Raw genomic sequence first — 14,932 nt, 5'->3', positions numbered from 1 at the left:
AGCATACACTTTCAACTCTTACAGTCTGTCTGTCTTTTATATATGTATTAAAAAACCTGGAATGGTGAAAGCATGTTGGGGGAGTATTAGGAAAGATCTAGGGTTTCCAAATGAATTTCAGCCCCTCACTCCCCAGCCTAACAAAATTCCTTCCCAGGGCCCCGAGGACACTTTGGATGGAGATGTCTCACCATCTTCATGATCTTTGAGGAAGCACCAAGAAGAGAAATAATGCCGGGAAGGTGGGGGTGGGGCAGGTGTGTGGCTTGGTGTGAAGTGGGGAAGCTCTGCTTGGAAGCAGCTTCCATCTGTAAATCCATCTTTAAATAGTCTGATCTCACTGTGTTTCCAGACTTATTCTGAATGAGTCCGTAGGATAAAACTAGAGTCAGAGAAAGGATGTCAAATGGGGACAAAGTATAATTGCTGATGTGACAGTAGTTTTTTCACCGGTTAGTGAGGGGCCCACATTTCGAGGAGTTCAGGCTTAGGATGGGTGGGACTTTGGTGTGGAGATGCCTCAGATGGGGTGTGTACATCTGGGGATGACTAGACACCCTTAAGGTTTCCTCCCACGTGTTTCTAAGAACACGACCTTAGGCTTACGAAGCTAGACCAGAGGCTTCTGTGGCTCTTTGGTTTTACATCTGTGTAGAGGTCCTTTAATCTTGCTTCTAGAAGATGAACTCTAGGGAGAGTGAGAGAGTGGATTTCCTGAGTCCAGTCCTTGGTGTGGGGATCAGGGGCAGGCCGGAGGGCTCGGCTGTGCTTTCCTCTGATCATAGCCCCCGTGGGCACCAGGCCACGGAGACACAGTCTCCCGGAGGTGGTGTGGGCTGTGCAGGGGTGAGGCCTACCCAGGTTCGCATCCTGGCTCTGCTCATACGCTTTGGTCTTTGATGACTGCATTGACTGTTCAAAGAGATGTGTTGTTGGGAGGACTGGGTGAAAAATAAGTGTTTGGGCATGAGGGAGGTGCTGAGGGTATGTCCTCTCTGCCGTGCAGTGCAGGCCGGCCTGACATCTTCCTTTGTTTACTGATTATTGCTCATCAGTTCTCCAGTATCTCTCAATTCAACACCAAAGAAGTGGCATTTTTGCCTTATTTTTCTCTTTGGATAATGTGTGGAGTTTTTACCAGGGTCTTACAGTTTCTATGTGAAAACTTTGCATCTTCTCTGGCATTTGGGTGGAAGATCCTACCACAGGGCCTGTTGTTACCCTTTCCAGCTCTGGAACTATGTGATTTATTCTTTTTGAGAAAGATGCCTTCTAACTCTCTTCCTTCTCCTCCTCCAGTCATCCGTATGGTTCACTGGTTACCAGGGTAACCATACTCTAATAATCCTGTCAGGAAATATGATGTAACTGTGTGTCTAATCTTATTTTCCAGACGTAGAACAAGCACACGGCTTCCTTCTAAGAATTCTTGAGCAGCCAGGGGATGCGCACTACTCCTTCTTGTTCTGATGTTTTATAAGATTGTACTTGCAGGGGTATGAATGCCCTTTGCTGGATTTTTCCAGAACTTTAGAATGTTTGCTGCCCTCAGTTGCCTGTGTGTCACTCACTATGAAGGCTCCTGTTTTCATGTTCCTTTTCCAGCTGTTGGGGAAATTCGGGGTATTTTGAGTTGTAATTAAAAAAAAAAAAGCAGAATTGTGGTTGGTAGAGGATTTACGTTTGTATTAGACATGAAGCATCCATGCTGGGTAAGTGCATGGATAGATCTGCAAGTTTTTTCAAGAGGCTAATTTTACAAAACCTCTTGCTGGTCCAGGAGTGGGGGGAGGTTTGTATCTCCTCAGTCCCCCACCCAGCTTTCCTCAGCAGGGGTCACATGGAACTGCCCTCCCCCCCGCCAGTCTCCCCACCCTTCTCCGCCTTGCCCATGAGGACCAGTGCCAGCACGCCTCTTTCTCCTGTCTGTGCCAGTCACCACAGGCGGCCTGGACTCTGAGGCATCCGTCATGCCCATGTCCCAGTCCTCGGGCTCCTTTCCAGTGCTGTCCCTACCCCTGGAACTCATGGAGACACATAGGGAATCCCCCTGCTTCCCCTCCTGGTCTGTGAACACCCCCTTCTTGCCTTTTTTGGACACCAGATCTGCCCTGAACCTGCTGCTCCTCCTGCAGCCCTGCCAGGTGGCTGTGATGTTGCCTCCTTACCCTGGAATCGCGGCTGGAGCGGGGCCAGGGGGTGCGGGTCAGGGTGGGGTGCGTGGTGCCCTCCCTGTGGTGTCCGTACTACCTCCTTTCTCCCCTCATGTGCTCTGAATCTGGGGTCTCTCCTGCCCTCCACCTCCCATTGCCCTCATCTGCTCTTCCACCTGGTCCCTCCCATCACATATTGGAGACTTCTATTTCTAGTCCCTTTTTGCAGACCACCCCTGCCAGGTCCCTGGGAGGCCACTGTTCCCGCTGACCATGCTCCCCACATTTTGGAGTCTCAGCTTCCCAGCCTCTGCTCCCAGTGTCCTCAGCCCATGTGTCCCCGGTCAGGTGTTTGATGCCATGACCACCAGTAGCCTCAGTGCCTCCATGGCTCACTTTGGGTGCCCTGCTCCCATCATGTCCTCCTCGCCTTGCGGTCCCTCCAAACTCGATAGTGCTCGTACCCTCAGGATGTTCACTTCACCGAATGAACCACCTCTTCATAGTCCCACCCTTACCCCATCTCTTGACTCCCATCCCTTTCCAGCTGGAGTTCCAGGATCGGCCTCTAGGATCACTACCATGGTGTGTGTCTTCATCACCCCTTCCTGTTGTCCGCTCGATCCCCCCACCCTCTTACACGACACTTTGTACTTGCTCTTCGGATACCCATCCATTGCCTCCTTACTTTCAGCCACTTCCCTTTTCACTAACAAAACAAATAATCAGAAGAGAACTTCCCCTTGCTCTGGCCACCACACCTGCCACCTGCCTGTATCTGTGCCTGAGCTCCCAGCTCCTTATGCATCGCATCCTACCTCTGTCTCAAGGACGTTGTTACACAGAATTTCCCTGCTCTTCCTATATCATCAGTTTTCTTTACTGAATCCCCACTGACATACAAGTTATTATTTTTCCCATTAAATAAGAACATCCTTTCTCAGCTCCAATTTCCCCTCTAGGAACTAGCCAATTTCTTTTCTTCCCTGTAGAGCGGAAGGGTTTGTGTGAGTTGTCTGGATATATTACGTCTAAGATCTCTGCTCCCAATCTGTGCCGGACCTATGACAGTGGGACATGTGCCCTTGCTCATCCCCCACCAGCTCTGCTTCCAGCAGCTCAGCAGTGACATTTCCCTGCCACCACCCACAGTCAGGCCCTCATCTTCTTGTAAGTTCCCCTGGTGGCAACATTGAACACGTCGATTATTCTCCTCCTCGAAATACATTCTCTACTTTATTGCCTGGGCACCCCCTTCCTGATTTTCCTTTACTCCCTGGAGCTGGTCTTTCTCAGTCCCCTTTGCTGGTTCCTCAGCTTTGCACACTCTCATGGGGCGCGGTGGGAGGCAGGGACCTGTAACCCTTCTCTGTGGATGCCGACAGTTTAGATGTCCTGGTATGAAGAAGGTGTCTGCCTTTATGGCTGTTGCTTAGATCTCTCTGCAAACTCCAGACTCCTACACCTGACTGCTTGCTAGACATTTCTGTTTGTGTGTGTTCAGTAGGCATTCCAAACATCACCTGCCCAGGGGACCCCTTGAGGCTACTGATGTATCTGTTTCCCTGGGCGGTTGTTTCTGGGGGACCTCATCTAGGAGAACACTTCTGGGAGGTTGTGTAAGGAGATATGGGCAGAGGCAGGGCAAAGAAGGCGGTCTGAGGCCAAAATTGCCTGGATAATGCCTGATTTTTTTTTAAATTTTATTTATTCATGAGTTGAGAGACAGAGAAAGTCAGAGACACACAGAGAAGCAGGCTCCCTCTGGGGAGCCCGATGCAGGACTCAGTCCCAGGACCCCTGGATCACGACCTGAGCCAGAGGCAGATGCTTAGCTGCTGAGTTACCCAAGTGCCCCCTAATTGTCTAATCTTAATAAAAACTTAATATTTTTGAGGAGTGTTTGTGGTTGCATGGGGAGGGGTGAGGAGGGCCATAAGGTGTGGGGCTGGGATGGAATTTGGGAAAGGCAGATTATAGCAAAACCAAGAGCGATGATACCTCTTCTGAATGGATCTTGAGACTGTATCTTGTCATTAATTTGATTATAAATTCAGAAATGCTGGAATAAGAATCAACTGCTTGAATTTAAAATAACAGCAACAAAACCAACAAAAAAAATCTGTAACATCCAAAATGGAAATCCTTATTGTCCTTTTATCTCCAGCCTGCTAGTTCCCACAGTCTTCATTTTGTTGAACAGCATTCCCTTCTTTCATTTACTTGGGACAAATACCTGGAGTCATTCCTAAATTAACTTTTTGTCATGTCCATTAGCAAATCCGATAGGCACCAGTTTCCATGTATGTTCAGACTCCACTTCTCATCACATGTCCTGCTGTAGCCTGGTCCAAGCTGCCCTAACTTTTTTCAACTGCAATTGGTGAACTGTTCTTTTATGTGGCCTCTCTCTTCTAGCCTTATCCTCCCTTGTACTCAGATTGTGTCACTCCCCTTCCTATCTCACTCAGACTCAAAGAGAAGTCATTATCCTGGGGACCTACAAGGGGTCAGGTGATGCAGCCCCCTACTACCTTCTCACTTCACCCCCTCCTTTCTTCTCATTTGCTTGCTCCACGTCCATCCTTGCTCTCTCTCGAAACAGTCTAGGCACTTCCATCTCAGAGCTTTTGCATTTGCTGTTCTGTTCCCTCTGCCTGGAACTCCCTTTCCTTTCCAGCCATAAATCCATGTGGTTGACTCCCTCACTTTCTTTGGGTCTCTCCTCCAACATCGCCTTTTCAGAGAGACTTTGCCGACCTCGACCTCCTGTGTTCACTTTCAATGCCTCCAGCACGTTCTGTTTCCTTTTTCTACGTGGTTATTCCTTAGCATTTAGTTTCATCTAGCAGAGCGTCTATTTTGCTCATCTTATTTCTTCTCTCTTCTGTGTCCTGCTGGAGGGTAAGTCCCAAGAAACCAGAAGTCTTTGTTCTGCTCTCTGCTTATTCCCAGGGCCCACACATAGTTTGCTTCATGGTAGAACCTTGTAAATATTTGTTAAACAGAAGAATGACTATTTCTTGCTGCATTTTTAAAAAAAAGATTTTATTTACTTTGAGAGAGAGCAAGTGAGCAAGCACTGGGGGGAGGAGCAGAGGGAGAGGGAGACAGGTAGGCTCTGAGCTGAAGGGCTCAATCTCACCTGGGATCATGACCTGAGCTGAAGACAGACGCGTAACCAACTGAGCCACCCAGGGGCCCCTCTTGCTGTGTTCTTTTAGCTTAAAGTTACTGTAATTCTGCTAGTGAATGATTTTATTTCATGTTTCCTCTGAAGTATAATTATTACATCTGTCATACTGATTTAAGACCAAAAGAACAGGAGGGGCAGACACGCAAATAGAAGGGGCTCCTACAGGTTTTCCTGCGGTTTCATTTAGGGGGGTCCTGTTCATGGTACAGCTGTCTCTACATACGTTTGGAAACGTTTCAGTTTATTCATTTATATGTTTTCCACCTGATTACAAAAACAGAAACAAGACTTAGAGGGACTGATTGGAAATGTGATGAGGTAAGGATGTTGCAACCTAAGGTGCTGTTTCAAATGCAGGGTGAGGGATCCCTGGGTGGCGCAGCGGTTTGGCGCCTGCCTTTGGCTCAGGGCGCAATCCTGGAGACCCGGGATCGAATCCCACATCGGGCTCCCGGTGCATGGAGCCTGCTTCTCCCTCTGCCTGTGTCTCTGCCTCTCTCTCTCTCTCTGTGACTATCATAAATAAATAAAAAATTAAAAAAAAAACAAATGCAGGGTGATCTAAATAGAATGTATGTTATTTATATGAATATTCTCATTCCTCAGAAGTACTACTGTCTGTCCACTGTACAGATTGTGTTATTCTATGTCAAAGCTTTTGTACCAACTACTTCAGTTCTGCCTCTCTTGTTTGGGTAATAAGGTCTATCTCTATTCCTCCATTTGTGAACTAATTTATATTCTAAGGCCAAACGCCATTGAGTGTTGGGCAACTTTCTCGATTCAAGTCAAATGAACCATTCTTACCTTATATTTTACTAAAAGTCCATTGATTCTGTGCCCTACTGCTAATAAGCACATAAGGTGTAAAGCCCAAAGAACAGAGCCTGTTCTGGTCCTTTCTGGTTTCTTGTAGTCACTCAGTCTACCAGCGTGAAGATTCAGGAGAAATTTTAAAAAACATTTCATGGGGTGCGCCCAGCTGGCTCAGTGAGGGGAGCATCCCAGTCTTGATCTGGGGGTTGTGAGTTGGGTATAGAGGTTGCTCAGAAATAAAATAAAAAAAAATTCATTTTAGAAATGAACATCCTATAAAGTTAACATTTTTGGGGGGCAGAGTGCAGTTCAGTAAGTTTTTTTTTTTTTAACATTTTATTTGGCAATTATTTTGGGTTTGGGGAAGCGAGGCAAAGCTACCTCAGAGCATTCCCATGGGCCCTTTCCCCAGCTTTCCCTAATGTCAACACCTTACTTAACTGGGGTAAATTTACCAAAACCAAGATATTAGCATTGGTGCAATAATGTTAATGAGACCACACTTTATTTGGACTTTTACTAGTTTTTCCACTACTGTCCCTTTTTTTGAATTCCAGGATCCAGTACGGGATACCATGTTTCATTGGTTATTTGTCTCCTAGTCTCCTGCAATCAACAGCACCTTTTTCATGGAGAAGAGGGGATAAGTTAATGCTGTAATGATGTTGTGACAGTGTGTGGGTTTAAAGCCACTGGAGTGTTGGGGCGAGGTGAGATGTTGGAGATGTTCTGACTTGGGGGCTAGAGCGGGATAGCCCTGTAGACTGAATTTGGCTTACACAGTGTTGGAAATAAATTTGAATTAGCTGCCAAAAAGTAACAAAGAGATTTTCCAGAAAAAAAAAATCTGTACTTTTGGCTTCTTTTTCAGAAATTGGCAGTACCTGCTTCCCTGGGTCTGTTCACTGGACTGGGACGATCACATGGCCCCAGGAGGTGCTGCTCCTTCTCTGTGGACATCATGCCCCTCACTTTCTAGATGTAGATGCCCGGGGAATGGGCTGGAGCAAGCCTGCGTTAGCACTGCTTTCCTTGTCCTTCTGTATTAGAGAGAGCTCTCCCAGAGAGCCCAGGTTTGGGCTCCTCTGTAGGGCAGACAGAGGGTGCAGGAGAGACCCTCTCAGCCCTTGACTCCCTCCTTGTCATTGGGTATCTTTCTGTGTCCCACAAACACTGGGATCTATAGCACAGTTCCCCACAATGGCATTGGTTTACAATTACTTCCTGTTCAGTCACACATACTTATTTAAAATAGCATGTGAGTTGCTCATACTTAAAGATCAGGTGATTAGGGGCACTTGGGTGGATCAGTCAGTTACATGTCTGCCTTTGGCTCAGGTCATGATCTCGGGGTCCTGGGATCAAGCCCCTCACTCCCTGCTCAGTGGGGAGCCTCTGCCCCCTCTATATCCCCACTCATCCTCTCTGTCTCTCAAATAAATAAATAAAATCTATTTTTAAAAAATCAGGTGATTAACCTGGAAATTCAGATTTATGACTTCCCTTGAGAAATCAGATCATCTGGCGATACCGGGGCTGCTTTCCCACCTGGCATGGTGTCCTGGGCTGGGACAAGTTATCCCCTTGGATGGGCATTGGCGCCTCTGGCCCTGAGGGCATTTGACTTTGCAGTGCTGCCTTAGGTTATTAGGTTGGAAATAAGGGGAGCCCCAGAGTTTCCTTCTTGTGTTTCTTGATGATAGTTATTCTTTTTTTTTTTTTTAAGATTTTATTTATTCATTCATGAGAGACACAGAGACATAGGCAGAGGGAGAAGCAGGCTCCCTGTGGGGAGCTTGATGCAAGATTCAATCCCAGGACTCCAGGATCATGGCCTGAGCCAAAGGCAGATGCTCACCCACTGAGCCACCCAGGTGCCCTGATGATAGTTATTCTTGACAAGCAGTTACTGAAATAACTCCCCCAAGTTACTGAGGAAAAGGGACTTCAGGCAAGAGGCTTGTGACAGAATCAGAGGGTAGGGGTGCTGAAAGTCCACCTTTGTGTCCTCACCTCCTGGAGGTGCTATCTGTGTAACCTCAGGTTTAAGGCCAGATGCAGTAGAGTGTGTTCCTCCACAGCTCAAAGCACTAAAGAATTAACTGGAAGCTACGGGGTGAATTCCAGGTAGTCTCTGTCTGGTATCCCTGTGATCTCATCCCACAAAGTGTGTGAATTTAGGGACAAGAGGAGAGTGCTCCCTTTTTGGATCATTATAGGAACAGGTACAGATTATTAAAGCAGTGTTCCATATGTGGGACTCTAAGGTTCTAGAGGTCTGTGGCCAGCATGGTAGCTGCTAGTCATTAATAGCTACTCAGTGTTTGAAATGTGCTGGTCTGAACTGAGATGTGCTGAGAGTGTAAAGTACACACTGGATTTCAGAGACTTCTATGAAAGGAAGAATGTAAAATGTCTCATTAATAATTTTCATGTTGGGGGCACCTGGGTGGCTCAGTTAGTTAAACATCCACCTTTGGGGAATCCCTGGGTGGCTCAGTGGTTTAGCACCTGCCTTGGGTCCAGAGCGTTTGATCCTGGAGATGGAGTCCCGCATCAGGCTCCCTGCTTGGAGCCTGCTTCTCCCTCTGCCTGTGTCTCTGCCTCTCTCTCTCTCTCTCTCTCTGTGTGTGTCTCATGAATAAATAAATAAAATCTTTAACACCCCCCCCCCAAAAAAAAAAATCCACCTTTGGCTCATTCATGATCCTGGGTTCCTGGGATGGGATGGAGGCCTCCCACCCCCATCCTTCCTGCTCAGCAGGGAGTCTGCTTCTCTCTTTCCCCCTGCCCTTTCCCCCCCATCATGCTCTAGCTCTGTTTCTCAAATAAATAAATAAAATTTTCATGTTGATTACGTGCTTAATTGATAATGTTCTGGATGTATTTGGTTAAATAAAATAACTTACTAAACTTGCTTCCATCTTTCTCTGTTTAACTCTTTAAAAATGTGGCTATAAGAAAATTCAGACTTGCACAGTTCATAAGTTTCCATTGGACAGAGCAGTTCTGACTCTGCTGGATTTGATGGTGTGAAAGGACATGCAGTCTGTGTTCTAGGCCTTCTTTGAAGGTACAAAGAACAAATGTAGACAGACTGTGGTGAATTGTTTTTACAACCTATGGTTTTAATCAAATGTATGCTTTATTAATGTATAATATTGTCACGTTAGTGGTGTGACACTGTGATCCAAGGTCCTCAGCTTGACTTTGGGGTCACTTAATTTTCCTCCCTGAGCTTTGATCTCTGCCCTGTAAAATAGGGACAATGGTGATCCACGCTATTGAGGGAAGACTGGGGAAAATAACATGTAGAGTGTCCAGTGTTACATGGAGAACACGCTATCAGTATGGTAAATTATGTTTACTTTTAATTATCATTCCTGGTGGTAGGTAAAAAAAATCTCGTTTATCACTTCTGTATGTTAGGAGTAAGCTGCCCAAAAATAGAAAAAGGCACCTCTTTGCTTTGTGACATGTTTCTTCTAGTAGAAAACATTTACAAATGGATTTTTTTTCCTATTCAGTACTTGTGAATACATGACATAGATTGTTACTCCCAGCACATCAGTCTTTTCTGTTGTTGGTGCTCAGTAATTATTGAAACTCAGCAGTGGATTAAATGACAGATGTACTGTTCTGGGAAATATTGGACGCCTTGGCTGTTTACAGACACTGGGAATGTGTGTCAGGGGGACTGTATAACATGCTCTGTGTGTTACTGCGGAGGTAATCCCAGGGACCAGGAGCTGGCTCTGCTCCTGGCATGGGACTCAGAGCCATGCAGTGGGAAGCCCTATCTGCTCTTTGTCTTGCCTTTCCCTTTGTGGTTTTCAGGCACACATAGGAGTACTTTGTGATTTTTTTTTTTTTTTTAAAGGTAAGGCTAAGTATTCTGTGTCTTTAGACCACAGCCTCTGCCTTAGGAAACTTATTTGATTTAGGAAGTAATGAATACTCCTAGGGAGCATCTGCATGAGTCAGCTACTAGAGAAACCCTGAGTGAAGACAGGATAGGGAGAATTGGTAGTTCAGTGGGTTTTTATTCCTTTTCCTCTGGTCATCAAGAAATTACAAGCCAGAAGCTACAAGTGTGAGACTTACAAGACCAGCAGATTACAATGCATAGATTGGAAATGTGTTGTTTTCTTAGAGCTTATCTGTTTTCCCCCTTAATCTATTAAAGATACTACATTAATTGTTCTCTTGCTGACATCTGTGTCTCTTATGCTACAACTAGAAGGCAAGTTTTATGTCTCTCACTTTACATAGTTTGACTTATCTTGGCAATGACTTTTCAAGTTATTACTAGAACTCCTTGTTTCTAGTAGTTCTCTGGTAGTGATGGACAGGCTTGCTACATGCAAATCACTCAGATAGTACATGTAGTAATGCTTTGCTAGCTAAAACTGCTTTTTATAACATGGAAAATCTTACTACTAACCTGACCATGGCCACTGGCCATGAAGTTCACCTGGAATCGCCCATGGAGCTCAGCCAACCCTTCTGCCATCACCTCTTGGCGGGTGTGGGTGGTGCTTTTGTTATGGTTTTCATGCGGCCCCACCTGGATCTCAGCCAGCATGTCATGACTAACAGGAGCCTGACTTTGCCCCCAACTACACATTCTGGTTGTTCTGGTCAAGATACTACAACCACTGTAAGAGGAACCCTCTGATTTTTGATAGATGGCCTCTCTTCTTGAGTGCTTCTTATGTTAAGTAATGTATCATAATTATATAATAACAATAATAATAGAAACTAACAATTAATTGCCCAATAGGTGCTAGATCCTCCAGTAGTTAATTCGCCCTCTTTGTTCCTCTCAACCCTAGAAGATAGGTGTTGTTATTGCCCCCATTATAGAGATGATAAAACGAAGGTGCAGAGAAGCCAAATGCCGAATGCCTGTTCTCAGGCATGAGTCTGTAAGGACCTAGGTTTGTCAGAGAGTAGCTCTGGGCTTTTAACCTGCTCACTTTGTGAGCTCTGCTTATGTTGTTTCCCTTCTCACCTGCCGCTTGTCAAAGTATTTCTACTCTTCAAGTGCAAGCTCTACCTCTGAAGTGACATTTTCATTAAGGACTCCAGACTACTCTTGTGTGTGCTTTTATCTTTCCTGATCTGAGCCACTGGAAGGATGTCTTGCCTGTCTCTATGATTTAGCCCTTTACATGTTTTTTTCCTGATTGTTCCTTGAGCATCGATCTAAATTTTTCAGACTTTGTCAGGACTTCTAATGTGGGGGCATTTTGCTTGTTTCTCTCCAGTTTCCCAAAATACTTGATATAGTAATAAGGGAGCTCGTCAGAAAACATTGAAGAAATAGGTATAGAGCATTCAGGGCAGAAAAAGTCCGGTGGACTACGCCCCTTTACTACCCTCTTTGTTTGCCTTATCCTACGGAGTGGTGATTAGTCTAACAGTGGTTCTTAGCCATGGGTGATGCTGTCCTCAAGGGTACATTTGACAATGCCTAGAGACATTTTTGATTGTTGCTGCTGGAGGTGGGATGGGGTGCTACTGGCCTCTATGGGTAGACGCCAGGGCTTTTGGTAAACAACCTGTGATGTGCAGGACAGTCCTCTACAACAAGGCCTCACCATCAGTGGGGCTGAGGCTGAGAAACCCTGGCCTAGGGATGTGCATATAGTATCTTCTGGTCAATTAAATAACAGTGAAAGCATACTGAGGTTTTCTGTGAAAGTTCTGTGTTTCTGATTGATGAGCTTTCCCTTTCTGTTTTTGGGTCCTTTTGCCTTTAACACGGGCTCGTTCCTGGAGGTGGGATATCTGTTTTGTGACCAGAGGGTAGCAAAGGTGAAGATAAAAGTCAACACACTAAGGATGGTGGAATGAAAAGATGAAAGGTGATTGGGTTTTCTATTCTTTGTAGCCACATGCATTCCTAACTAATGTCCCACAGAAACCTGATTTAGGAAAGACTTAACCCAATGTCTTACCTAGCCAAGAACTGCTACTCCATTTCTAGTGATGTATTCACTGCATAGGGAGGAGAGTCTAATATTGTTGCAGACATTTATTTGTTTCTTTGTTTATTTAAAAGATTTTATTTATTTATTTATTCATGAGAGACACAGAGGGAGAGAGAGGCAGAGGGAGAAGCAGACTCCATGCAGGGAGCCCAACGTGGGGGACTCGATCTGGATCTCCAGGATCAGGCCCTGGGCTGAAGGCGGCACTAAACCGCTGAGCCACCCTGGCTGCCCTGTTGCAGACTTTTAGTCATTTTAAAGTTTTCCCTTACGTTGAAATCTGGTCCCTGAAGCTTGTACCCCTGGACCTGGTTTTAGGCTTGGCTGGAACTTACCTTGGCAGACTCTCCCACGTTTTCGTAGATGTCCATGGGAAGCCATCTTGATCAAGTTGGCAAGTCTGCTGACAGACACCCTCTTACAAGCATTCTGGAGGGGGGTAGATCTAGAACATAATACCCTCTTCTTGGATCAGTCTTAAAAGCCACAGTCCCAGTGGCAAAGCTGTTATGTCACCCCTAGGGCCCTGAGCCTTTTGGGTTCTTACACAGAATTGAGAATCAGTGCAGATATCCTAGATACTTCTCATGTGATGGACTATATAGATGAGCCAAGGAAGGAACTTTCAATTCTGTTCTCCATCTAATGGACAAGATGCCAGGAATACTGCCTTCCTGTTCATTACCTTTGTTTTCTGTCCAATCAGCGAATAAGTAAGTGCTGCAGAACCTTTGCAAGTAAACACCTGCCACCATCTTGCCTTGTCTTTTCCTCCTTGGCTTTCTGTGCAGTGAAGCATGCTGCTACAGCTGAATATGCATTTTTTTTATTTCTAAAATATTACGGTAAAAACCACACATAATTTACCATACTAACCATTTTTAAGTGCATAGTTCAATGATATGTATAGTCACATTATTTCACAAAAGGCCTCTAGGACTTTTTCTAGAAGTTTCCAGAACTTTTTTTTTTGGTTTGCTATCTTTACTGCTGGTGTCAAGTGAAACATGTCTTTATTGCATACCTGTTCATTTACTGTTTGCCCTGCTGCCGTTTCCCTCCTACAAAACACTTCAATATATTAAGATCCTAGTACAGGAGAGAGGCTCTTTTGGTCACACCTTCCCCCTGTAAGATTGCCTGGCCAGCCATTCAATGAGTATGCTCAAGTTGTCTCCGTCTTGATAAGCTCTCTAGCTGGCAATCTGAGTAGACATGGGGTTTGAAACACCAGAGATTTGGTTTAATGAGAGGGTGTGTTGGGGGCCGCATGTTTTCTCAATTGATGGGATATAAACCTCACCAAATAACTCAGCTGAAAAGATTCTCACTTTTGTACAAGGTCCTGCATGGAAAGATGTATACAATTGTTTTTCCTGGCACTTCTCTCTCCCAGATATCCCAGATGGTGGCTCCCTTAGTTCTCAGCACCTCCTGGCAGCCATGTCCTCGTCTTGCTGAGGCTGAATCACAGATGTTGGGTGCTGTTTAATTTTGAGTTAATTGGGCTCTCTGCTACTAGACTCTTGTGGTTTCTTGGATTCATGAATTAGTCATTAAGCTGTGTTTACCAGGCAGGCACCTGGCAATCTGTGGGCTGGCCAGCTGACCTTCCTTTAGAAGGATGTTCCTCATGCAGGCATTAGTAAATGATAGTGGGAAAGACTGAATTCTCTTCAGGGACTCTTTGTAGCCTTTTCTTTTCTTCTAACTCTTACCTGGGCAGGTGGGTTTGTGCCTTACGGTAAAATGTGGGATTCTAGTGGGATTTTCTCTCCAACTGGGGTGGAAGGTGTGTTTTGAGACAGCAAAAGCTGTAGCAGCCTCTAAGAGTTGAGGAAAGTCAATTATTGGATGACTTTTCCCCCACGAGGACTAACCTCTAGAAAAAGTGAAATTAAATTGGATAATTGGGGTTTCCTGGTTGAGGTGATATTGTCAGCTTCTGTTTCTTTCTTCTTCTTTTTTTTTTTTTTACAGTTGTGAAAGCAGTTTTGAAATTTCAGGTTCACAAACATGTACCACAAAACTCAAAGCAGCATATAGATATTCATGGTGTCATTACTCTAATTATTTAATGTTTAATATGCCAGAGAATCTTTTGCTTATTATCTATCCTGAGCAGGGGTAAATGGAAACTTCCCAGTTCAGGGTAAACAATATGTAATTGTGTGGTGAACAAAATAAGCTCCAACTGATGAAGTTTTGGAATATAAGAGGTTTGGAGCCGATAACCAAGAAAGAATTCTTGAAATATCTTTGGTGCAAAATGGTGCTTTTATTAAAGCACGGGGACAGGACCCATGGGCAGGAAGAGCGGCTGCCCCAGGCCTGTGAAGAGTGGCTGATTATATACCTGGGAGTTGGGAGGGGTTTGGGAGAGCCTGTTCTCTAAGGAATTTTGGAAGCAAGGTTCCCAGGACCTTGAGGGGGCTAGCTATTGTTGGGAAAAGGTCACTTATTACCGGCTAATAAAACCTGAGACATGAGACCCTTCAGATGTATATCGGTGGGCCATGTGCTTGGAGGATGATTGCCAACACGTGTCTTGGAGGGTTAGAGATAAAGGGACATTTCTAAAGGAATCTATATGTTCAAGTAGACTGGGAAGCCCAGGTGGCTCTGTGGTTTAGCACCGCCTTCGGCCCAGGGTGTGATCCTGGAGACCCAGGATCGAGTCCCACGTCAGGCTCCCTGCATGGAGCCTGCTTCTCCCTCTGCCTGTGTCTCTGCCTCTCTCTCTCTGTCTGTCTCCCATGAATAAATAAATA

General features: G+C 45.3%; 1 protein-coding gene across 5 annotated transcripts in view; it reads left to right on the top strand.

The window, feature by feature from the left end:
- The window catches only part of CARMIL1 (capping protein regulator and myosin 1 linker 1), a 312,186-nt gene that overhangs the window by 60,023 nt on the left and 237,231 nt on the right, over positions 1 to 14,932 (top strand). The gene's annotated exons all lie outside the window — the stretch shown is intronic.

Source organism: Canis aureus, chromosome 37 (assembly GCF_053574225.1).
Source record: "Canis aureus isolate CA01 chromosome 37, VMU_Caureus_v.1.0, whole genome shotgun sequence".
NCBI lineage: Eukaryota > Metazoa > Chordata > Mammalia > Carnivora > Canidae > Canis > Canis aureus.
Note: the sequence above shows the minus strand (reverse complement) of the source record. Positions and strands in the feature narration are given on the sequence as shown.